This window comes from Pleurodeles waltl, chromosome 7 (assembly GCF_031143425.1).
Source record: "Pleurodeles waltl isolate 20211129_DDA chromosome 7, aPleWal1.hap1.20221129, whole genome shotgun sequence".
In the NCBI taxonomy this organism is placed as follows: domain Eukaryota; kingdom Metazoa; phylum Chordata; class Amphibia; order Caudata; family Salamandridae; genus Pleurodeles; species Pleurodeles waltl.
In genome coordinates this window covers 1,155,892,501-1,155,917,162 of record NC_090446.1, presented here as the reverse complement: position 1 = coordinate 1,155,917,162, position 24,662 = coordinate 1,155,892,501, and the positions used below count along the sequence as shown (strand labels likewise).

Sequence of the window (24,662 nt, the reverse complement as noted above, 5' to 3'; positions counted from 1 at the left end):
TACAAGCAGGGGATACAGTTGCGTTAACCAGTCATAAAGTCAGCTTACCACTTGGAGGGATCCAAGTTAGACCTCACACAGATTGTACCGGTCAACCCTGGCGCGTCCTGACAGGGGCAGTTCGGTCCCACCAGATAAAGGCACAATCACCACCTGGCCTTGTACCCCTCCAGCTGCTAAGCCGGAGGGTCCTGATGGTGGGTTTGGTCTGGCGCCACGCTGGTCTTTCGCAGGGATTCCTCAGGCATCGGATTTACGGGTGGGGACATGGAGTCTTCCTGGTTGCTCCCCCAGCCCTCACTCAGACCGGTGGACCTCTCACTGTCTGATGGTGAGGACATAGAAAACTGTTTAAACTCGGACACATTCCTGGTCACACTCTCCCCGTTTCTTTCTGCCGTCACTATAGTCCTTTTTACAATAACCACAGTCCATGGTTATGCCTCGAATGGCACCTGGAATTTCCCTCTGGAATGTCGGTCCTTGACCAGGACAGTGTCACCCTCCTGTATGGTAATTTGTTGTGGCCGCCTCCTCCTGGAAGCGTAATGGTTATTGAGAGACCTTCGGGACATTGATTGACTGGGGGGTATGCCCTGGGTGGCCCACCGGGGTGATGTGGGATGGTATCCGTGAATGCCCTCCCAAAACACAGTTGGCTCGGAGTAGCCCATGTGGTGGCATGGGGGTTAACTTGGTATTCGCAGAATTAAGTGTATAGGACACACTCAATGTTCTGGGCCTCCGCTGTGGTGATGTAGATCGTTTTTATCAGTGTGTTTCCAAACCTCTCTACCTCCCCATTCACCTGAGACCACCTGGGCGTGATCCGTCGGTGTTTGGTGTTTCAGGATCTGAGGAACTCAAACTACTCGTGGCTATTGAATGGGGGCCCATTTTCTGTCCTAATTTCACCAAACAGACCATGGGTGGCCATCATCTTCTCTAGGTTTGGGATGACCACCGAAGCTGACGTGGACAGCACTATCTCCACCTCAGGATATCAGGAGTAATCATCCACAACTATGAACATATGGGACCCATCGGTGAGACTCCCGAAGCCAGCGCTGACCCTCTGCCATGTGACCAAGGGCCCTTCCTCTGTGATGACCGGGGATGGTGGGTCGGGCATCCCATTCGCTTGACAGACAAGACAGCTTTTCACAGCATCATTGACAAGCTGGTCTAAGCCAGGAAACCAAACTTTACACCTGAGTTGGTTCTTGGACATGACGATTCCGTGGTGTGCCCCGAGTGCCAGCAGGACAGTCATTTGCATCAGGGAGGTGGGAGCATGAGTCAGGGGCCTCACAGCAGGCACCCCTCTTTGCTCACTGAGAGCTTGTGGCGTACTTTGTAAATGCCTGTAGCTTGGGTTTGGCGTCACCAGTGTGGAAAGCCACTGGGTTATGCAGAGGGTGCCAGTTGCCGGACTGGATAGCCCAGACAGCTAACTGCAGACAGTCATCTTGGCTGGTGGCCTCCACTACCTCAGCTAGAGGGATGGGTCGCGGTGATGCCAGGTACAGTACCAGTGATATGTATTCCTTTGTCTCACGGGATTCCTCGGCCTCCCAGGGGGTGGCCGGACGGGCGTGACGTGGTGGGAAGACGGCTAGGTTCCTTATGCCTGCCTGGTATTCCATGTTGAAGTTGAACTCTTGCAACTGCAAAATCCATTTCTCAATCCTGGGCAGCGGCATAGATGATGACCCTTTGAAGAGGGGAAGGAGCGATTTGTGATCAGGTCATGACTGTGAATGCCTTCGAAACAGGCAGATGTGAAAATGCCGACACCCCTAGTGGATGCTGATTGCTTCCCGCTCTAACTGGTAGTTCTGTTGCTCCATGGGTGTCAAAGTGATGCTGGCATATTCAATGGGTGTCCACTATCTGCAGACCTGTTTTTGGGCTAACACAGCCCCTAGACCTGTGGGGCTGGCATTGACTGCCAGCTGCGATTCTCATTGCGGGTTGAAAAATGCCAGGGTGGTGTTGGCTGTGAGGGCTTCCTTTGTATTTTTGAATGCCGGCTTTTACTCCGGGCCCTATGCCCAAGGGTGGTTGGTTTTGGTCAAAACCAGCAGCGGGCCAGTAAGGTCAGAAAGGTTTTTCATGAAATGCCCACAGTAGGTGACCATTCCTAAAAAAGTCCTGACCCCGGTGACAGAGGTTGGGGTGGGTGCTGTTTGAATGTCTCTCACCTTGGCGGGATCCGGGCCGATGCCCTGCTCAGAGAACCTATATCCATAAAGAAGCACGTATCTCTTTTTAAGAACTCACACTTTTCACAATGTAAAGTCAATCCACGGTCCTTGAATGCCACAAATACTGCCCGGAGGTGCCCCAGGTGACCCTCCAGAATATCATAGCTGACGTCCAGGACCCTGGGCAGTCCTTGCAGGGCTTCCTTGATCGTGTGCTGGAACAGTTCAGCAGCGCTGGATATGACGAAGTTCAGGCGGGTGTACCTCCAAAAGCTGGTGTACATCGAGAATGTGGTGATGGGCTGGGATTCAGGGTGCAGCCTGATCTGGTGGTAGCCCGACCGGAGGTTCATCTTGGAGAACCATTTGGACCCTGAGAGCTCCCCAATGATGTGGTTGATGGTCAGAGTCAAGAGTCATTCTCTAGCTTGATTGGGCAGTTGCATGTCTACACAGATGCGAACTGCATCAGGCTGCTTAGGTTTCTTGGAGACCACTATTGGGGATACCCACGGAGTGGGCCCTGAAACCTTCTCTATGATCCCAGCTTGCTCCAGGAGTTGCAGCTCACATTCCACCTTCGGGCGCAGGTGGAAGGCTACCTGTCGGTACCTGAGTACGACAGGGGCCACTGATTTGTCAATATGCAGCTTGAGAGCTGGGCCTTTCAGGCATCCTGTGCCCCTGAAAAGTGCTTTAAACTCCATGGTGAGGTCTACGAAGCTGCTGAAGTGCACATCAAATGCAAACTGGACTAGATTCAGGTTCTGCACGATCTGGCAGCTGAGCAGGAACCCTGACACTTCTTGGGACACAAATATCTTGGTTGTGAGTCGGACTTCTTCATGTGCAAACTCGGCTTTGAAGACACCAGCTATAGGCAGGGGTTAGGCATTCCCGAAAGCGTACTCTTGCACTTGTGTGGCCTTGAGGTGAGGCTGATTAGGTAAGCTGTGGTACACCTCTGCGGCCATAAGGTTGATCAAGGCCCCAGTGTCTATCAGCGCTTGAAGGGGTGCTCGCGCACAACTACCTGGTACCTGGGGAGCTGCCAGCTGTTGGCTTTTCCCTTGTTCACCGCCCTCACTACGTGGACCGTCTCGTGGTTTTCATCCATGTCACTGCCAGATGAAGTGGTGGGGAGCACCACTATTGCCTTGATTGCTTTCATGGGTACCGTTGGTGCTGCCCTGGATGTCGAGAGGAAGACCCTAGAAAAACAATTCAGCCTCCCACATGCACTGCAGATCTTTCATTTTGCCGGGCAACCATCTGAGTGTGGCAAGAGGCCTCCTCACAATCTGCATAACTTGTCTCTCATCTTTGTGGCTCAAAATGTGCTGTGATAGAGTCTTTCAGCATTTAATACATGTGAGGGATTGTTTCTGCCAATGATTTGGAAATCTTGTGAATGTCTGCCCCCTAGATGAAGGAGTAGTGGCCATTATCTCTCGTCTTTGAATTCTAGGGTCTCGAAATAGGTCTTGAGGTGCTCAGTCTCGGCTTCCCATCTAGCCACTTGCGTGGTGGGGGCAGTGATTGCAAAAGGCACCAGAGCGGGAATGCTTAACATGGTGAGTGGGGTGAACTGTCGATGTAGCGGCAGGCGTGAGTAGCATGGGGCGGCCACAGTGTTTTTAAACCCCGCCTTCCAACTGCATCATGCAGCACTGGAAGGTAGTACCTTTTCTTTTCCTTTTCCTTCCTCTCGCCCCTTCCGGCCGAGTGAGACTCTTGTCAGTGGTGGGTGTGCTCCCATTCCTTTTCCTCATAGCATACGACCTGCTGTGCGCCTCTTTGGACGAGGTACATGCCTGGCGGGCAGCACTGTGTCTGGCCGGAAAACTGAGAGGCCCGTCTGCAGTTGGGCTTTGGCCGGCGTGGTAAAGCGAGGCCTTCAGCTGGGGCTCAACAGGGGGTAGGGCTGGAGCACACAGCAAAAGCGTCACCGCAAATCTCTTCATGTGCATGGTGTGGCGGTCAGGATCCGACTGATCTGCGCGGCCTTCAGCACAGGCCCCGTAGCATGGTGCATTACATTCGGTGCTTTTTAGGTGGTGGAGGAGGAAGCAGGGCACTTGCTTAGAAGTGCTACAAACAGTGTGCTTATCACCCGCTGTGCTGACATCTCTGCAGCAAAGGACTACCGTGCCTAGAGGTTGGTGCTTCCTAGGTGGTGGAGGAGGAAGGAGGAGGGAACTCACTTACAAGTTTTATGAACAGCGTGCTTGTCACCCACTATGCTGACAACTCTGCAGCAAAGGTCTGCTGTGCCCAGAGGTCTGTGCTTCCTGGGTGGTGGAGGAGGAGGCTTAGAAACACTATAGATCATTTGTCATTTTTACATCGCAAAATTTGTGTAACCATATCCTAGAGGCAGATGTTACCCTTTGCATTTAAAGTGAGTACAACTTGCTATCCATTACGGTACGTACCCCAAAGGGCAGTATTGCAGTAAAAACCAGGGTTTGTAACCGACTGAGAATGAAAGAAAATTGAATATTCACTAAGCTAGAAACTTGCTGACATGGGATGCCTATTGAACAAGCTGGTTGTAACCGTTCTATTACCTATTTATTGTTGTTTTTCTGAAGATAAACCCCAGGGAAGTTTATGGAGGCCTTTGTATGTTTGGGAGGCAAGAACATGGAACTGTTATCAAATCCACTTATATGTATATGCCAAATTCATGGTTTGATAATGCATGTACTCTTGTAAATAAAAGTCTATGGCAGGCAAATAGAACACAGCCAAGAAGCAGAGATTTGATAATTGAGTGCTGGCATTTTTAAAAACAATGCATTAAAACAAGAAGAAAAGAGCTTGAAACTGAGGCCTGAGAATATTTGGTGGTTTCTTGTAAGTCACGTGATATCAGTGCCTTTTGCAAGGCTGTTAATACCCTTGTGTATGCAAAAATCAAGTTGGCAAGTTTTGCTGTGGATTTCTGTCAAGTGATGGGGCACTTGAGCAATGTGTAAATTTATATATTTTACATAATATGTATACAGTTGCTAAGTAATGCCCTCTATACAATGTTGCTTGCTAAAAGGCTTTAATAAAGATTAGGATGAATTCTTACAGGCTTTACATTACAATTATCAGCTAGTACTGGATATTGGGAGAATGGTGAAAGTTCCAGCTCTTTTAAATTAGCCCAGGCTGCCCCCCAAGGGTGCTTGGGCACCAATTTTGTTTTTCTTCTACATTAAGGGCTTAGAAGCTTGTTTAAAAGAAAATTGCCAAGATATACTAGTTGTGAATAATAAACCAGTACCAGTGCTGCTGTATGCTGATAATACAGTTTTAATAGCCTGGACTGTGAATAGTTTAAATATCCTTATTGGAGCCTTTGTTCATTTTATAGACGATTTGAGCCTGGAAAGAAACATAAGAAATGCATATTATATGATGTCTGGGCACACAAATATCAAGATGTCATTGTTTATTAAGAATTGCTGCCTTAACAGGACGTATGAGTTTCCTCGTCTATGTGGGACCTTCTGTAGCCCTGGCACATATGACCAATGTATGTTGAATAGGGAACATCAGTTTGCACAGTCTGTGGAGCTTATGTTTAATTTAGCTGTAAACATAGGCAGCATACCAATAGTGCCATTGCTGGAAATGTGTAATAGAAAATGTATTCCTGCTTTGAGCTATGGGGCTAGAGTCTTCAAGCAGCCTCCAGGTGGAGGAAAATTGTGTACTTTGTTGTCTGCTGGGGGTGCCTCCCAGTAGTCCGAATTTCGTCCTTTGTGAGTGCTGGACCTGACATCCTTTTCATGGTTTCCCCCCAATATTTTGCCTTCCAGCCTCCTATTCTTGCTGACTTTGTTTTTGCTGGCTTTAGGACGCTGCACACTTTAACACTGCTAACCAGTAGTAAAGTGCTTGTGCTCTCTCCTTTAAACATGGTAACATTGGCTTGCTGCCAATGGGCATATTTCATGTATTTCTAAATACCTAGTGAAGTGTTACTACATGGTACCCTGGACCTGTAAATTAAATGCTACTAGTGGTCCTGCAGCATTCATTGTGCCACCCACTTAGGTTGCTCTTTAAACATGTCTAACACATGCCACTGCAGCCTGTGTGTACATATTTAGACTGCCCTTTCAAACCTGGCAAGATAGAACCATGCCAGGCCTAAACATCCCTTTTTATTACATTTACATCATCCCTAGGGTAGGCCCTAAACATCCCAGAGGGCAGAGTGCAGTGTATTTGAAAAGTTGGACATGCACGTTTACATGTCTTAGCAGAGAAAAACTCCTAAATACATTTGTCATTACTGTAAGGCCTACCTATCCCACAGGATAACACTGGGTTAACTTATTACATTTCATTAGAGATAACTTTCAATTGGGAGAAAGTAGGAATATCGAGTTTAGTGTCTAAAGAATTGTAATTTAAAATCCTCTTTAATGTTAAAGTCAGATTTTAAGTCACAATTCTGGAAATGCCACTTTTAGAAATTTGGCATTTTCTTGTCCTAGCTATTTGGTGTCTGCTGCCTGTATCCTGGGTCACATGACTAGGTGTAGCTCAGGCAGTTGGTCTTTGTGTATTGCTCCCAGACAGTGAAGCAAAGAAACATAGGTGTTGGCATAATGGGCCATCTCTGACTTTATGAGAGGGAGTAGCTGTCACCTACAATGGTGACATTTGAAAGTGGCAGAGCATAAAAGTTGGGTATGACTTTTGTGTAGAGAGTGAAGCGAGCAAGCTTAATGGACAAATGCGGGGACCAAGGTGGGCCCTCCTCCCAAGAAAACATTGAAAAAAGATTGACAAATGGGGCATTTGAAAGCAAATTAATTTACTGAGTATGCAAGGTTTATAAAGCAGTGGGGACCTACAGTCTTGAAATTTTAAGCACATTAAAAACTGCCCTATATCTTATTGCATTAATATGTTCAACCGTTACTTTAAAGAGGAAATTGTACAACGCGTCAACTTCAGGCCTTTTAAAGTGTGTGCTTGCCCAATGTCTTGCACCGCATGAGGCATCAACTTTGGAAGAAAATGCCGTTACCAGGCATCAGGAAGCACCCGCAGCTGCTGGCTGCAATAAGCCATACTGAAATATATGCAGACAGGTCTTTAAGTAGGATAAAAATAGTGGGGGCTCTCTAGAAGGGAACATGTCAAATACATTTCTGTGATTCCCATAGTATGCCACCGGCCTGTATTTTGGTTTCTCTCTGGGACGTTATTGCTTCCAGAAATATAACACAACAACTGACATACACCTAAACATGTCAATACTATTGGCTGTGTCAATAGTTGTTAGTTGTTTAAAATAAATGAGTAATAACAATTATTAGCTATAAATAATTAACCATGGAAATGTTTCAATTCTGAAACTGTGAGACTGTGAATTAAATATAATTGAGGCCTATGATAGGAGTATGGCCTTCAGTTATGTGTGCTATGGGTTAGAGATGTATGCCCTTTTTCTCTTTGAATCTCATCCATCTGCACATTTTCAACTTCCTCTCTTTCCTCTTCAGCCCCCTTTTCTCACACTCCCCTAAAAGCACTTCCTTGCATCTCCCTCATTTCACCACCCCAAACATACACTGCACTCATTCACATTTAAGGACTTTGGCCCAGATGTTTGACGCATATTATCATTCGCAAACGGCCCAATTCACAGAATTGGGCCATTTGCAACCAATAAAATGCATTTGGTATGTATGAATTCCAAATTGTAATTCTGCAACATGTTACCGAATGGCAATTTGGAATTGTAAATACATACCGATGCGCTATTAGGAGGGGCTGTGTTCAGGACATCTCTTCCCAATACCGAATTGCAGAGGTATGCATGAATGTTTTGTGACCGAAATGCGGTTGCAAAAGATTCTCATTTTACTACCTACTTCAAGTAGGTGGTAACCCATTCGAAATGGGAAGCAGTCCCCAAGTGAATTGCTGTGAAAACATTTTTTAAGAGCGGGCAGTAGCCCCAGGGACCACTGCCTAAACTTAAAAAATTATAAGGAAACCTTTAATTTTTTCTTTTTTAAATGCATCGCATTGTCCTTTTTTAAGGGAAAGAGGATGCATTAAAAAAAAATATTGCTTTATTTAAAAGCAATCACAGACATGGTGGTCTGCTGACCTCAGCAGGCCACCATCCCGGTGATTTTTGCATTTCCTAATGGGTCGCAAATAGTGACCTACCGCATTAATATTAATGAGGTTGGTCAATTTGCGACCCACTAAGAATTGCTAAATGAACATCTATGAGTTTCATACATTTGGAATAGCGATTACCAAATTAAGATTCGCAGAGAATCGCAATTAGGTAATCACTATTTCTAAAAAATTATACATCTGGCCCTTTATTTCATTTTGCTTTTGCCTTCTTAATATTTTGACCCCTGCACACCCCTTCACACATTAACACTGAATTTCATTTGCAACTGGAATACATGACCATTATTCTGTGTGCTCTGCAGAAACCCCAACCCACTGACAGGCACTTGGATATGCCTTCAGCCTTAGCACTTGTGCTCAATTATCAAAGCCCCTCATAAACACCTGGGACAAGTCAAAGTATCCGCTATGCAAGAGTAATACAATTTACAGAAACACAGCATGATGAACCAGCTAACTCTCTTGGGAAAAGCAACATTAAGTAAAATGTGAAATAAGAGGGAATAAATCACTGACATACATTACACACATTTTAACATTCATTGTTTGCATATCAATCCATGTTATTGGCATTAATGTTAAGGGAATGAAGATATGGCCAGTTTTAATGCCATACAGCAGATAACTGCCTTTAATGTAAGAATGTATTTCTCCCCTTGCGCTTGACTCAGACATTTCAATCAATTTGGCAAGGGAGCAAAACCCTGCTTGTCTTTTATAACCATACCGCGAGGAACAAATACACCATCTCCACTTCTAAAGGAGCCAGCAATCTGCAGCCAGGGCCTGGTATGTCACAGTGGGGGAGGTTAGTGTGACAAGGGGTCTCAGTACAATAAAATGAACACAAGGTTAGCATTATAACACTTATCATCACCAAAGACAAGGCACTAAGTGCCAGATGTGCGACCCAGATTCGCGAGTCGCAAAACCATATGTAGAACAGTGTATCTCACACTGTTTGCAATTCACAATGGGGTCGCAAATGACCTACGTCATTAATATTAATGAGGTAGGTCGCAATTTGTGACCCCATTGGGAATGGCTGCACTCACAGAGATGGTGGCCTGCTGGGGACAGCAGACCACCATGTCTGTAACTGCTTTTAAATAAAGCATTTTTGTTTTTAAATGTAGCCTGTTTTCATTAAAGGAAAACAAAATGCTTTTCAAAAACAAAAATGAAAAGTGTTCTTTTCATTTTTTCAGAGCAGGCATTGGTCCATGGGACCACTGCCTGCTCTGAAAAAAATATTTTCACTAACATTCACAAAGGGGAAAGGGTCCCAATAAATAGGTGCTAACTGCGATTGTTTTGTGACGGCATTTACGGTCACAAAACAATCATACATCGCACTATGACTTTCAATTAGGAAGAAAACACCCCTTCCTAATTGTGACTCACAAACTTATTTTGCGATTCAGTGAAGAGATTATAGAAATCACAAAATTGGGTTTGTACATACCAAAATTCTTTTTTCTTGTCACAAACGGCCTGATCCTGTGAATTGGGCCGTTTGCGACTAGAAAAAAGCTAAGTACATCTGGCCCCTAATCACATTTGCGTGCATCCACTCAAAAAGGGTGGGTTATGTGCCTGTGACAGATGGCTGCCCTCACGCAAGGATGAAGATTCCAACGCCCAAAGTCATGGTGCTAAAAGCGTCACTGGCCTACAGTGGATACTGACATAGACCACAAAGGAAATGAAGGGCTTAAGAGTAGTCAGCCCCGCGTTGTGCACAAAGTTGACTTCCTGTCTGGCTTCCATTTCCTGCTTCAAAGCCAGGTGGTACGGGCATCCTGGGACAGACAGCCCAGACTTAAATGCACTGACTTGTTTAGAGATACGATTGTATAAGCAAATCGATCTATTCAACATTGTTCTATATAAATGCGCAGCCCCTCAGCCCTAAAAGAGAAACTACCTCTGGTGACCTACCACACTTGCACATCACAAAGGCTTTGCCTGAGCACACTTACAAAGGGTTTGACACTATTCTAGTATAACCCCGGACAAACTGGGACCATGCAGGAAGGCAGAAAATTCCAAGCACCTCTGTGAATGGAAACATCCAGAACCTTTCCCTACTGCAAATTGGGCACAAAGTATATATATTGGAGCCTCAGACCCAACTCGTCAGTACACCTTTGGACCTGTGAAAGACTCAGAAGGACTGCTGTGCTGCTCTGCCAGAAGGGGTGCCATCCTAGTCCTGGACCCATGAAAGTGGGCCTGAAGGTGCTCAGCCAGCCCAGCTGTGGTCCTGTGGGCAGAATTGATGCAGCGTGACACATCTTCTTGCAGCTCTGCTTCCACACCGACTTCTGAACTCCAACACTATCCATGATGAACAACTCCTGCCTCTGTACCTATGAGACCACTGCAATCACCATACTTTCACCCTCATCTCTAGTACCCACATTGGTGCACCCACTGCTCTCAGTAGCCATCATTACACTCTGCAGTCCCTGCACGTAGAGCCAGCATTAGCAGAGACCCATTATCACCACCTGCAGGACAACTAGGGAGTTCGGAGTAATAGACATTTGAGGATTTTGACTGTGTCTGCCCTGTGAGTGCTTGTTTACCTGCCTGCCCAGACCTTCTATCAGTGCCTAACACTCTGTCCTGTGAATGTATACCTACCCTGTGCATGGTATGCGGGAAGTGACCCGTAATCAATGATTTGTAGAGGAAATGTTTAGGACAGGAGTCCTTAATGAGCTGGTGTAGGCCAGCCCCCCTAGGGTGAGTGTGTGACTGCAGTTTGCATATTATCTCCGTTTGTTTTGGATGTGTTGTGTGTCTGTCTTACATTGGTAGCTGTTACCCACACTGTAGCTGTTCTGGTTATGGCGTAGGTTAGTACTGCTAATGCCTATGTAGTAACTTGTTGTCTTACTAAAACTTGAGAAAACTTTTTCACGATGCCAGAACTTTGTCGTGTGTCTTAATGGATTTCATCTGTGCCAACGTGTGTCTGTAATGTTTGACCATGTGCGTAGGAACTTTAAAATCATACCTATTGGCTTTGTCTATTCTTTTGTATTATATTTTTATTGACAGCATAAAATAAACACAGTTAACCAATCCTGTTCAAACGCACTGTAAGGCTCACTATGAGATGTAAGCAGTATGAGTTATGTTATTCGGGAATTGAAGAAAGGTAGCCTGCCTTGCGAGGTCCAGCAGAGATTTTACCATCAGTTATGCTTATTTGAGCGCTGTAGGGCTTAAATAATTGTAAAATGTTCTTAAAGGTGTGTACTGCCATGGCTTAACCCACACACATACATTTACTGCACTTAAGAAAGGCCAAAACAGTCCAGACAGTAATTTATATTTTCACAGGATTTGATAGATTTTTAAGAAGCGTTTTGCACCCTCTTTTAAAATAAAGATGTAAAAACATAGATGAAAATAAATTAATATTTGTTAGCTTCAATATAAAATATATATTATATATATTATATATACTCTTTGCACGATTGATTAAAAAAAGCTGCCACTGGCTTGAAGCTATAATCAGCACTTTGCATTAATAAATTAGCGAAGGGCCGATTTGATGCACAATGGCCGTCTGAGCCCCAAAGGGCGAGGTCCCCCGCAAATAAAAAATATCTGCAAGAGACAAGATTCAAAGTCCAGACCATGAAGGCCGAGTAAATTTGTTGTTGGTCTACTTGTTTTAACTTAAACATCCAAAAACGAGCTTTAACCTGTATTAATACGCCAGGAAGATTGTTATTCCATTCAGTGATGTCGCACTTAGATGCCCATGTCTGTAGCTCCACCTTGTACCTCTTGGGCTGGCCAAGCAAAACCAACTCTATTGTGGGAGAAGTCTCTCCTCAAGTAAGCCATTTTACATGTGTGCTCGGATTCTCCAAACGCAGAGTCATGTCCAGACTCACACTAAACGCTTAGAATCGAACATCATCCTTTAATGACAATGCCGCACCAATGTGTTAGACAAAGGCACGAAGTCCTCAAAAGCATTTAGAAAATACAAGTCGATTGTATGCTGTCTGAAACTCAATGCTGAGAGGTAATTTACGTGCTCTAAAGGGGAATATTTTGACGTCCAGCTAACGCCATCTGGCCTCGTTTTGTATTGCACAGGCCAGGGTCTAAGCGAACTCGTTCGTCTCAACACAGAGCCACACAAATATTCAGGTGCAGGGTCGGAATTGGAGTTGGAGTTGGAGTTGGTGGCGCCCAGTGCGACAAGTGCGACAATCTTTGTTGGTGCCCCCTCCCCCCTTTTTTAAGTTGAGTTTATGAAGGAAAACACTGCTGATGTAATGCTTATTGTGGACTGAGATTTCCGGGCATTCAAGATTTAAATGTGGTATTTACTGCATTCCTTAAAACAAAAAAGGAATTTGGACTTGGGGCACACAGAGTAAAGGAGCAGAACGTGGTACACTTAGTGCAGGGGAGGCAAAGGGCGCACATTACCGCAAGGCATTGTGTGGTACACACAGTGACAGGTGCAAGCCTATGTGAAGCACAGCCAGTGCATGGTGTTTGAACCAATGAGACTCTGAGAATGAAATGCAAAATACTGACATTTGATGCTTTGCAAGACCCGAAGACAAAGTATTAGAGGCTTAGACCCTTGTGTATCAGACCTTCTCATAGAAAAGAAGCAGAGATGCCCAGGGGTGACATGAATGGAGAGTGCCTGCTTGGGTGGTAGGACATGTTCGGTTGCTATGATTACTTAGCAGTATGAGTTTGCCTTATAGGAAACAGTCTACTTGCTTAGATTGCACCTGGGTGGTATGGTGGGACTAGTGCTGGGTGCCAGAAAGCCTGGATTGTAAGCTAGAGCTCCTGGCTGATGAGGGTAAGTCTGGGCACTCAGACATGTTGCAGGGTGCCCACGTGCCATTTCCCTCTGTTTTGTTTTTTCGTATTGTGTAAACTTGGCTAAAGGTGATCATGGCTCTTCATGTGAGCATCAGACTACAATACAAAATGTCAGATTCATGTTTTTTTTCCAGGCACAGGGAGGTTAAGTGATTTGCCCAGAATCACAGGATATTGATCCAATGCCAGGCTTGAACCTGCTTTGCCAGATCCACAATTAGCAGCTATACGTATTAAGACACATCTCGTATCTTGGCCAATTGAATTAATCGGACGGCAGACTATACCCATGGACAGTGGTGCAAAAAACGGCAAACAGACTGTACACACCAGGGCAGATGCAGAAAGCTGGCAAGGAGAAGAACTTACACACCAGAGCATCCGTGTAAATAGAGGCAAGTCACAAGACAAAAAACAGACTGCATATACCGAGCAGTGTAGACACACAAGCAGTCTGTACACCAGGAGAGTAGTGTAAAGAGAGATGGAGGCGCACAGTACATAGCAGCCAGGGGCACTGGGCCCAGAGGCCTGAAGGGCCCATTTTCCTCCTTGCACTAGGACTCATGACACATTGGTCAGGCCACTGACAGCAGGAGAGTAGCGTAAAGAGACACAGGCAACCTCGATAAGGTAAGACACTATGGATCAGGAGAACAGTCCAAAGGGGAAGGCTGCAGAGTGAAAACAAAGGCAGGCATACTGTTCACAATAAAATGTACAGACAAGAAAAACTGTTCATAAGCAGAAACTGTGATAGTGAGGCATAGAAAGATTGCACATAGCGATGCAGCAGCTCTGTTTTCAGTCAGTGCCCTCCCTCCGTTTTCTTTGACTGATGCTTTGGTGAATGCCAGAGCTGTCTGTCCTGTGTCTGAGGGATGCTCCTGCAAGGACCGAACACCATCTCCTGTGTCTGAGGAGCTGTGGTTAAGGGCCTGTCCCTTTTCTTAAAGACGAGAGGGCCAGTCCTATCTCTGTGGATGCCTGGCGTGAAAGAACACCCGGAAGAGTCCCGGGTCGCTAGTTGATGCCCGATTGCGGGGACTAGCTGTTGTTGCACAGAACAAGCACTGGTACAGCGGGGGCTCTGGGCCCAGAATAGCGCTGGCGACATGCGTGGCAGCAGAAGGCAACCTCGGGAGCGTCATACTTCTAGGCCTAGTTCATCCATACGCAACCCTATGCGCGCCATTGCCCATGTTTTATTTTCACAATGTTGTGGAACTGAAAGATGGATAACGGCGCACATTTTGGTCAGAACGTAAATGGCGCCCCCGAACCCATGCGTTTGGCGCCTGGCGCAGTGGACCCGGCCGCACTTCCCTAAAGCTGGCCCTGTTGAGATGATTTAAGGGTTGGATAGATACTTAGAGTTCCCCAGACTGTCCTGTCTGGCGGGGAGAGGAGGAGGGAGCATATGGCAGTGTAAGTCAATGTTATGCCCTAGAGGAGGGCAGGCCCCCGTACAGCTAAGCATTACCTGCCTCTCCTATTATCTCTCTGGTAGATGGACACTGCAAATCACAGCCTCGCTAATCACGGAGGGCGCTATAGCACAGGGCCTTGAAGGAGTTGCAAATGGAGGCGGCTGCAGAGGTTGCATGAGCTAATGCTTAGTACCTACACCCCCCCGCCCCCCGCAATGTAAAATGTATTTGAACAAACACAATAGGTGGTAATGTCGGGTGAATTAGAGCACCTACCTTGTCTTTGCCTACTTGATTTGGAGTCAAATCGAGATGATGGTGATCGGGAGATGCTCTCAGGTCAAGTCGGAGCTTTAAGTGGGCTGGGTCCCGGAAGTAGTGATTGAAAAGTGACATTGAAACGGGTCCCTAGTGGGCTCCATATTCATGTCTCCAGCTTTATAGGTAAAAACACCAATCAGTTACTGAACGATGAATGTAAAGAACGTTAGGGCAATCCATTCAAGTGATTTCATTCCTGTTTATATTTCACTTGATCTTGTTTTTACTTGATCTTGCAGTCCCCTAAAAGTGTTTGCTATTTCCAGGACGTTGTGTTTCTGTATTTTTTTCGTGTAGCATATTACTGTTGATTAGGGAATACTTGAACTTAGTCTCCTCTAGGTGTTTATAATGGGCCAGAATGTAGAGCTCTGGGCCTGGGGCTGAACTTAGTGAAGCTTCTCAGAGTGACTGTCAGTGGGTCAGAAATGTGTTAAGCATAAAAAGACTCCAACCCTTGGCTTCTCTGCAGAGCTCACAGAGCATTGGTCTCCTTTTTCAATTGCAATAGTGAGTCTGTGCAAATGTGTGTGAGAGAGGTAAACAGGTGTCGAAATACTGACAAGGCGAAAAAAAAGAAACGCAGTGCCCACAATGTGAATGGGTGCGTTGTGTGTTTGGGGGTGGTGAAGAGAAGGAGATGCAAGGAAGTAAATTCGAGAGAGAGTTAAAAGAGGGTGCTGAAGAAGAAAGAGATGAGATGCAAGACATACAGATAAAGATGACGTGGAGAGAAAAAATGCATATTTGTTTAATGATGGAAAGTTGCCCTTTCTGCAGGGCCACCCCAGATTTTTGCCTTCTGTTGCTGAACACACTTTTTGTTTGTCAAAGGACTCTGTACACTTGACCCCTGGTAACATCAACATACACCTTATTGGCACATTTAATTTACCATAAGTCCCAAGTATTTGATACTACACATACCCAACACCTGTACATTACATGCTAATAGTGGACTAAAGCACAGACAGTGCTACCCAACAAAGTGGCACTGTAAAGCATGTCTCCAGGCCTGACAGTTCAGCCTGGGTGTGCAGTTTTAAACTGCCATTTCGATCTGACAAAATAAACCTTTTGTCAGGCCTAAAACGTTCTTATAATACTTATAAGTCACCCACAAGGTAGGTTCTAAATTACCATTAGGCAGGGTACATGGTATTGAAAAAGTAGGAAATATGTATGTAATGTTTTACATTTCCTGACAGTGAAAAACTTCAAAAGTCACATTTTTCTGCAGCAAAGCTGGCTCTTCCATAGGCAAGCAGTAGTTTACACTATTGCATTTAATAAGTGCTAAATTCAGTTCGAGAGTAGCTAGAAAAATGGTTCAAATACTAATTTTAATAGTAATGCAAATTCCAAGTTAATGGTCAATTTGGATTTTATATTGCTATTTTGGAAATTACACTTTCAGAAAGTTGTCATTTTCCTACCTAAACCCAAAAGTCTTTCCTGTCATTGTCTAGCTGTCACCTGCCCCCTGATGGCTTCCCTGTGGTGAGATGCGTATTCCTCCCAGATGGTGGACAAAGGGCCCTCGTAGTGGGGAGAGGGGCTCCTCTCTTGACAGGAGGGTCTGAGGGACTGTGTCCAGCCCTTTTCTGAGCTTTAAAGGAAGTCTACCTCGTCACTAGCAGATGGGGTTCACATCTAGGCCTGCTTACCCTTTGTCTCTCTAGTCAAGCTGGTGCTAAACCCATTGGGGATAGAGAAACTGATCAGGACTGGTTTAGGGGATGAGCAAAGGCGTGTCCTCCCACACAGGCTGGCACTGGGCATAAAAGTGTACCTCACAGACCATCCCTCAGAAAACTCCTGGATTTGTGAAGATCAGAAGATGAGCTACCCTGTTGTCTGAAACCCAATGAAAACTGGACCTGCTTAGTTTGAACTCAGGGCCCCTGAAGTGACTCAAAGGGTCAGTTGGCTGATCTCCTTATGGAACTACAGGGACACAAGAAGCTTTCAGAGGCTCTTTCCCTGCAGCTTCTGACCAGTGCCACTGGCTGCCCTGGACCCTGCTGCTGGCCTCTAATTGAGTGAGTCCTACCCCCCAAATGGTGCCCCCCACTTGGGACCCTTGCTCCACTTGGCCGGTATTACAGTGTACCTCCAGTCCACACTGCAAAAGATGGGAATTAGAAACATTTTGCCAACTTTCTGCCTGGAGAACCATCGGAGACTAGGACTGCACTAAAGCCGCATTTCTCAAATTTCTGGTCAACTTCTGCTTGCTGGTTTCACCCCTTAAAGGAGATCTGGCTTCCAGAAAAGTTTCTAAATCGAAATATGAAGGTCTGACACTGACCAGTAACCCATTGGCATTGAGATCTTTCTGGGCATAGACTTTGGGCTTTGCCCACTTGGTGATTTCCCACCTTCTGCTATGACAGCACTGGAACCCTGCTGTTTAGCAACCTGACATTATTGAGCCTAGCTTCAGATTTAGCTTCAGTTGGCCCGACAACGACTCACCGATGACCGCTTTTTCAACATAAATATTTGAAAGTCTGAAGGTAAACTTTCCAAAAAGTTGAACCTGTTTGCTGCGTCCGACCGATGCTCCATTGGAGTCAACCTTAACTTTTGACTTTGACCCGGTCTAATGCTAACAGATTACTGCAGTTGGAGCTCTGTGGTTTTTGGTGCTATTTTTCAATCAATCAATCAATTAATTTGTAAAGCGCGCTACATACCCGTGAGGGTTTCAAGGCGCTGGGGGGGTGGGTGCTGCTAATGCTCGCCAAGTCTTGAGTAGTTTTCTGAAGGAAAGAAGGTCCTGGGTCTGTCATAGATCGGGCGGGAGGGTGTTCCAGGTCTTGGCGGCGAGGTAAGAGAATGATCTGCCGCCGGAAGATTTGCGTCGGATGTGGGGACGGAGGCGAGGGCGAGGTTAGCTGTTCGGAGATGCAGGGTGGGGGTGTAGAAGCTGAGTATGTTGTTCAGGTATGATGGTCCGGTGTTGTGGAGTGCCTTGTGTGCGTGGGTGAGGAGCTTGAAGGTGATCCTCTTGTTGACAGGGAGCCAGTGAAGGTCTCTTAGGTGGGGGGTGATGTGGCAGTGGCGAGGGATGTTGAGGATGAGTCGGGCAGAGGCGTTTTGGATGCGTTGGAGGCGTTGGAGGAGTTTGGATGAGATACCAGTGTAGAGGGCATTGCCGAAGTCGAGTCTGTTGCTGACGAGGGCCTGGGTTACTGTTTTTCTTGTTTCTTTTGGGATCCATTTGTAAATTCTGTGAAGCATGAGGAGGGTGTTGTAGCAGGAGGAGGAGATGGCACTGACCTGCTATGACATGGAGAGTGAGGAGTCGAGGGTGAAGCTGAGGTTTCGTGCGCTGTCGGTGGGTGTTGGTTGGGGACCCAGCGTGGACAGCCACCATGAGTTGTCCCAGGCAGAGGGGGTGCGCCCAAGGATGAGGACCTCTGTTTTGTCCAAGTTCAGTTTTAGCCGGCTGTCTCTCATCCAGTCGGCAATGGCTTTTAGTCCCTCGTGGAGGTTAGTTTTGGCGGTGTGCGGGTCCTTGTTGATGGAGAGGATGAGTTGGGTGTCGTCGGCATAGGAGATGATGTTGAGGTTGTGCTGATGGGCCACTTGTGCGAGGGGGGCCATGTAGATGTTGAACATCGTCGGGCTGAGGAATGAGCCCTGGGGTACGCCGCAGATGATGTTGAAGGCTTTGGATTGGTATGGGGGGAGGCGGACTCTTTGGGTTCTGCTGGCGAGAAAGGATGCGGTTTGTCACATAATTATTAATTTTCTGTATTTACCACATAATCCCTCATTATGACCTTGGTGGGCGGCTGAAGCCGCCCGCCAAGATCTGACCGCCGGGCGGCACCAATGCAGCCGCACTCCAGCCGAGGTCATTATGAGATCCCCGCTGGGCCGGCGGGCGGAAACCTGGTTTCCACCCGCTGGCCCAGCGGGGATCTCGGCCGCAACACAGGAGCCGGCTCCAAATGGAGCCGGCGGTGTTGCGGCCGTGCAACGGGTGCAGTTGCACCCATCGTGCTTTTCACTGTCTGCATAGCAGACAGTGAAAAGCTGCATGGGGCCCCCAGGGGCCCCACGACTCCCTGTACCGCCAGCCTTTTCCTGGCGGTTCAAACCGCCAGGAAAAGGCTGGCGGTCGGGGGCTCGTAATCCCCTGGGCAGCGCTGCAAGCAGCGCTGCCCAAGAGGATTATCACCGCCGGGGCAAATGTGGCGGGAAACCGCCGGCCCCGGCGGTGCGACCGAGGCGCTTCTACCGCAGTAAAAATACACAAGATTGCACCGCAAGCCTGTTGGCAGTGCAATCGCCAAAACAGCCTTGGCGGTCTTTGACCGCCAGGGTTGTAATGACCCCCATAATCTATCTCCTGCATAATGTGAATATTTTAACAAAACAGGATGTGTTTGTACCACAAACCCATCTAAAATTACTAAAAAAACAGTGCAATACGTGATCCTGTGTACTGGAAATCCCTTCACAAAGGTTGAGTGTTTTTTTCAGTTGCCTGCTGCTATATTTAGGTGTTAAATTGGTATAATAAGATTCTTCACATTAAGCCACAATGCCTCGTCAAGCGTAATGCAATTTAAATGCATACTTTGCCTTTTCTTGCTGCAAAATTTAGTGAACACTGCTGCATAATTTTATTCCACTTAAAACCTTTGGTCACATTTGTTAAAAGTTCACCCAAAAGAATGGAAAACATCATCTACTGGGTTGTGTAGCAGAAAAGATACACTTTCCATAACAATACAAAGCTGCTCTGCATCTGATAATCGAGGACGTTCACTTATGGTTCAAAGCACAGGCAGAATCTGACAGCGTGCAAAGGGTCACATGTTTCTGAAATGCGAGGATTCAATGCAATAGTTCACAATAATTTCATAGCCTTGCCTTGTGTGTGCACAACCTGGTGCAGCTGTGACCTCCTGTGCTAAGTATAATAGCACCTGATGTCCATTCAAGCTGTCCTGCCAAAGCTAGATTAGCCCTCTCTGCTCGGTGCTGACTAAGCAAGCCCTGCCCCGGGAGTGATGGAAAGGGTCACTCCGTGAGGAGCACAGATGCTGTGTGGGATGCAAAGATGCAGCAGGGCAGAAAGAGGTCAAGGAGCACAGAAGCACCTGAGACAGAAAGGAGGATGTCAGAGACAAAGGAGAGGCAGCAAAGGAGATCAGATTGAAGGCTGAGCAGCAGGGGCGGCTCCTCCACCTTACGTCGCCCCACTGCATTTTAGAAAAAGGAAAAATAGAATGATAATATTTTTCCTGGGAGAAGGGGCAGGGCAGAGCTGGAGGGAGGGGGCCAAAGGAGAGCTGGAGGAGGGTTATGTGTACCACAAAGTGCGCATGTCTGTTTGGCCTGCCGTGTTGGTAAACAGACATGCACACTGCATGTTCTCTACCTGGCTATATTGCACAGCTGAGTGGAGAACATGCGCAGGCTCCCACTCCCAATCTAAGCGGCGAAGCAGGCCACTCAGACCAATCAGGACGCTGCTGTCAGCAGCTGGTGACAGCAGTGTCGTGAGCAGTGCAGCCAGGAAAAGGACGAGGAAGGAGGGGAGACGAATGAGTCTCCCCAAAAAGGTTTTTTTTTTTTTTTTTTACCCCTCTTGCCCTGCCCCGTCCCACCCCCGTTCAGTGGTAGATGCCAAAGCTGAGCAGGAGAATGGCCCAGTGACAAGTAAAGAGAGCATCCCGGAGCACAGGTGTTGCTAGAAGTTAATGTTAGTTTGGGGGGGCACACAAGGGGCCACAGATAAAACTGACAGGGTCACCTGCAAGAATTCCAAGACAGAGTGGGCATGTCTGTTTTTGATATACAGACAGAGACAGAGAGGAGTACCCATAGCAGGAAGGCAGCCCAGAGAGAGAAAAAGGGAACAGCCCAGACACAGAAGAAAGAAGCTAAGTGACACAGTAGGAAAGCAGAACTGTGTCAAAGAGGAAGAGCAGTCCATAAACAGAGAAGAGACAGAGAGAGAGCAGAACAGAGACAGAGAACGGAAGAAGCTCTGAGACCAAGAATGGGAAGACAGAAGGAGAGCAGTCTAGTGACAGGGAAAGAGCAGCCCAAAGACAGAAAGTGAGAGGAGCATAGAAACAGAGAAGGGAGCAGCACACACAGGTGCAGTGTGAGTGGCAGGCAGATGGGGCAGAGACAGTGTAGAAGGATACCACTGTGCTTAATTTGTAAAATAATAAGTGATGGGTTCAGAAATCTGATGGCGCCTCTGCTTAATGTCTGGGTTGCCAAAAACCAAGGCTGTCTAGTTTTGATTTCACCTGATGCCTCTTTTATCCACCAATGCACATTACTTGCCCCTATATCCCAAAATGTGTAGTTCCTGCCATCCAGTGTTTCTCTTTCTCCTTCTTTCAACATTTTCTGCTTTTCTCTCTCTTGTTCTGGGTCAAAGTCTGATGATAAAGAATAAGTCCTTGACCCCAAAACAGAGTACTGGTGGTCCCCACCTGCAAGCACCAGTTCAAATTAGGCACTGTGCGCCCCATATAAATAGCAGGCGAGCAGCCCAGAGACAGAAAAGGGAAGCAGACCAAAGTCACAGAGAAGCAGTGGCATCGCTAGAACTGATGTTTAGATGGGGGTACACAAGCGACCCCAGGTAAAACTGGCAGGGGCCCCTTACAAGAGTTCCCAGACTGAGAGGGCACTGTGTGTTTTCTGACTGCGACTATCATGGGTGGTGAGCACCTGCCTCTCCCCTGTCCACCCCATCAATGCCACTAGCACAGGGACAGGAAATGGCAACATCATAGAACTAGAGAGGGGCAGTTAGTGGCACACAGAGAAGCAAGGTGGGACAGAGAAGATTCCCCTTTATAAAACCCAGGAGAGAATCCCAGAGACAGAAAAGGGGAGCAACTCAGGGACAGAGAATGAGAGAAGCCAAGTGACACAGAAGGGAAGTTGAAAATTGTCAGAGACATGGAGCAGCCTATAAGAAGAGAAGCGGCAGCGAGAGAGAGCAGACCAATGACAGAGGAGAGGAGCAGCCCGGAGAGAGGGAAAAAGAATGTCCAGAAAGACATGGAGAAGAGCTGTCCAATGTCAAAGAACGAGAAGCAGACCCTCTTTTTGCAGTTTTATATAGCGGGAGCTCAACAAGAAGGTATTGGTGCACTTTACATGAATACTAGTTACATTTTCTTAGCGAAGGGGAAATCTCTGTCACAAACGTGATGGATATCCCGCCCATTTTACTGCGATCCCATTCTATCCTATGGAGATGGTAATAGGGCAGACGGGATATCTCTCACGTTTATGGCAGAGTCTAAATCAGGCCCTAAGTGATTTGCCCGGATTCACATGGTTTTAAGCCGACACCAAGCCTCGAATCTGGTTCTTCAGCTTCAAAATCGGCAACTCTGGCCATAAGGGTGCATCCTTTCCCCTCAGACCAAGGACATGCAACAAGAGTGAGGAGTCCAGAAACACTGAAAGGGAGCTAGTCAGAAACTGATAACGGGGAAGAGAGAGACAAAAGAACAGCTGAACGAGAGAAGAGGCAGTAAGAGAGAGAACCCATGGATGTCATTTAGGGGGCACCAGGGGTCACAGCGGCGACTCCTGGCTTGCCCTTTGCTACCCCTAGCACTGCCTTTGCGACCCCTGGCCTCAGAGGTGGCAAATGCAGAGCCAGGAACACAGGGACAGCTGGGGCCCCACTCTCTTCATTGTCTGTCATTGTTATTACACTACTAGTGAATAATAATATATATTATTTCCTAGTAGTGTAATAAAGTGGAGTACAGTTAGCTGGAATATGCTCTTCCATGGGAGCTGAGGTGAGTAAAAAATGTTTTTAAATGTTTGTTGTGTGTATGCTTGCGGTGAGAGTGTGCTAGTGGGAGAGAGTGTGTATATGTGTGAATTTGTGCTTATGTGTAAGTATGTGTGTGTGAGTGTAAGTGAAGGTCAAGGGGCGTGTGATATCACTTCCGCAAAGCCTGGCATTTCGGTGAATTGACGTCCATGAGAGAAGCCCAGAGAAAGAAAGAGAAGCTCAAGGACAAATATCAGCCCACGAAAGGGGAGAACAGCAGCCTTGAGACAGAGAAGAGGAGCAGCCCAGAGACTGAGAAAGGTAGCACCCAAGAGACAAAGAAAGGAGCAGTTCAGCTACAGAGAAGGTGAGCAGCCCTCCAACAGTGGAGAAAGAGGAGGGCAGCCCAGAGGTACAAGCGAGACAGTGAGGAACTGCAGCCCGGAGAATGAGGTTTGCCAACATACACAGAATGATAGCAACCTAGAGGCGGGGAAAGGGGCTAGCTAGCTCATAGAAGGACAGCAGCTCACACAAATGGAAGTGGTGGACACATAGACAGTGGAGAGTGGTCAAGTAAGGTAGGAGAGCGGTAAAGGCACGGAGAAGAAGAGCTCTCTCATAAATGCAGATGAGTATTACAGAAAAGGAAACTGTCCAGCGGCACAGAAGAACAGGCAGTGCGCCTCAAGTAGTAAGGGAGAGCGGTACAAAGGCAGATAAGAAGAGCAAAGCTGACACATAGAAGGATAAACTTATAGGAACAGAAAATGAGAGTTTCCTATATATGGAGAAGAGGGGGAGTCTAGTGAGAGAGTATATGAGAGCACCTCAGATGCAGAGGAGGACTGGTCTCATGTGCACAAGCACAGCATGCCAGAGTCAGACTAGATAAGAATTGCTAAGACAAGGAGAGATCTCTGAGATGCCAACCCAACATAGGAGGAATAACTTTGGTGAAGCATCTTTATTTGAATCACCGCACACCTCTTGTGTCCTGGATGACTGCCAGTAACGGTCTCCACCACCCAGCGGTTGTGAACGTCCATCTCTATTATATTTCCTGTTATACATTATAGCACTGCGTTTTAGTGTTTGTTGTTCTATGACACCAGTATTCAGAAAACTAGATCAGTTCTGATAACACCATCTCGATCCGTACTCTGATACAGTGGTGTTACATCTGCAATACCCTTCTGCAACCCTGTACATACTTCTACTGACTGCAAAAGACCGGAAACCATAGAATAAAAGGTACCAGAAAATTTAGCTGCAAGTCAGAAACCACAGTAATGACTGTATTGTCTTACAGTGCCCTCTAACCTTTGTCTGCAAAGCAACATATCCACCAGGTCACCGTAGGAATAGGAAAATCCTAATTGTGACACAAGGAACAGACTTATGGGGCAATTTTGTCTCCAGGAGGCCATTGACCATGAATGATCTAAGTATTAAGGAATACGTGAGCATGGAAAATACTAGGGAAATAACTTTTTCTTAAACGTATTTTTCTTGTATTTTTTTTTAACAACGAGGCGAGGCAGAAAGAAAAGCCCGAGAAACCATGAAGAAATGCCACAAAGATCCCAAGCCCTCATAGAGCCATAAGAAATATACATTTAACGACAACAAACGGCTGCTATTAATTTCCATTGTAAAGGTGTTCAGCGCCATGGACAGGCCGACGGGTTCTTTTAGGGCTGAAACAGCGCCATAGGAAAGCATTAGTCCTTAGAATGACCTTGGAACTTTGGATAACTTTGCTCCTTCCATTTGTGACTAGGACTTTGGCTGAGCTCATTACTAATAGAAGCCATTGACTGACATGACTTCATTGGAAACCACTGGTGCTGTTCGATGTTAAGGGACTGA

At 46.6% G+C, this 24,662-nt stretch overlaps 1 protein-coding gene across 1 annotated transcript in view; it reads right to left on the bottom strand.

Annotated features, from left to right (window-relative positions):
- Positions 1 to 24,662, bottom strand: part of MGAT5B (alpha-1,6-mannosylglycoprotein 6-beta-N-acetylglucosaminyltransferase B) — a 676,434-nt gene that overhangs the window by 485,892 nt on the left and 165,880 nt on the right. The window lies entirely within an intron of this gene.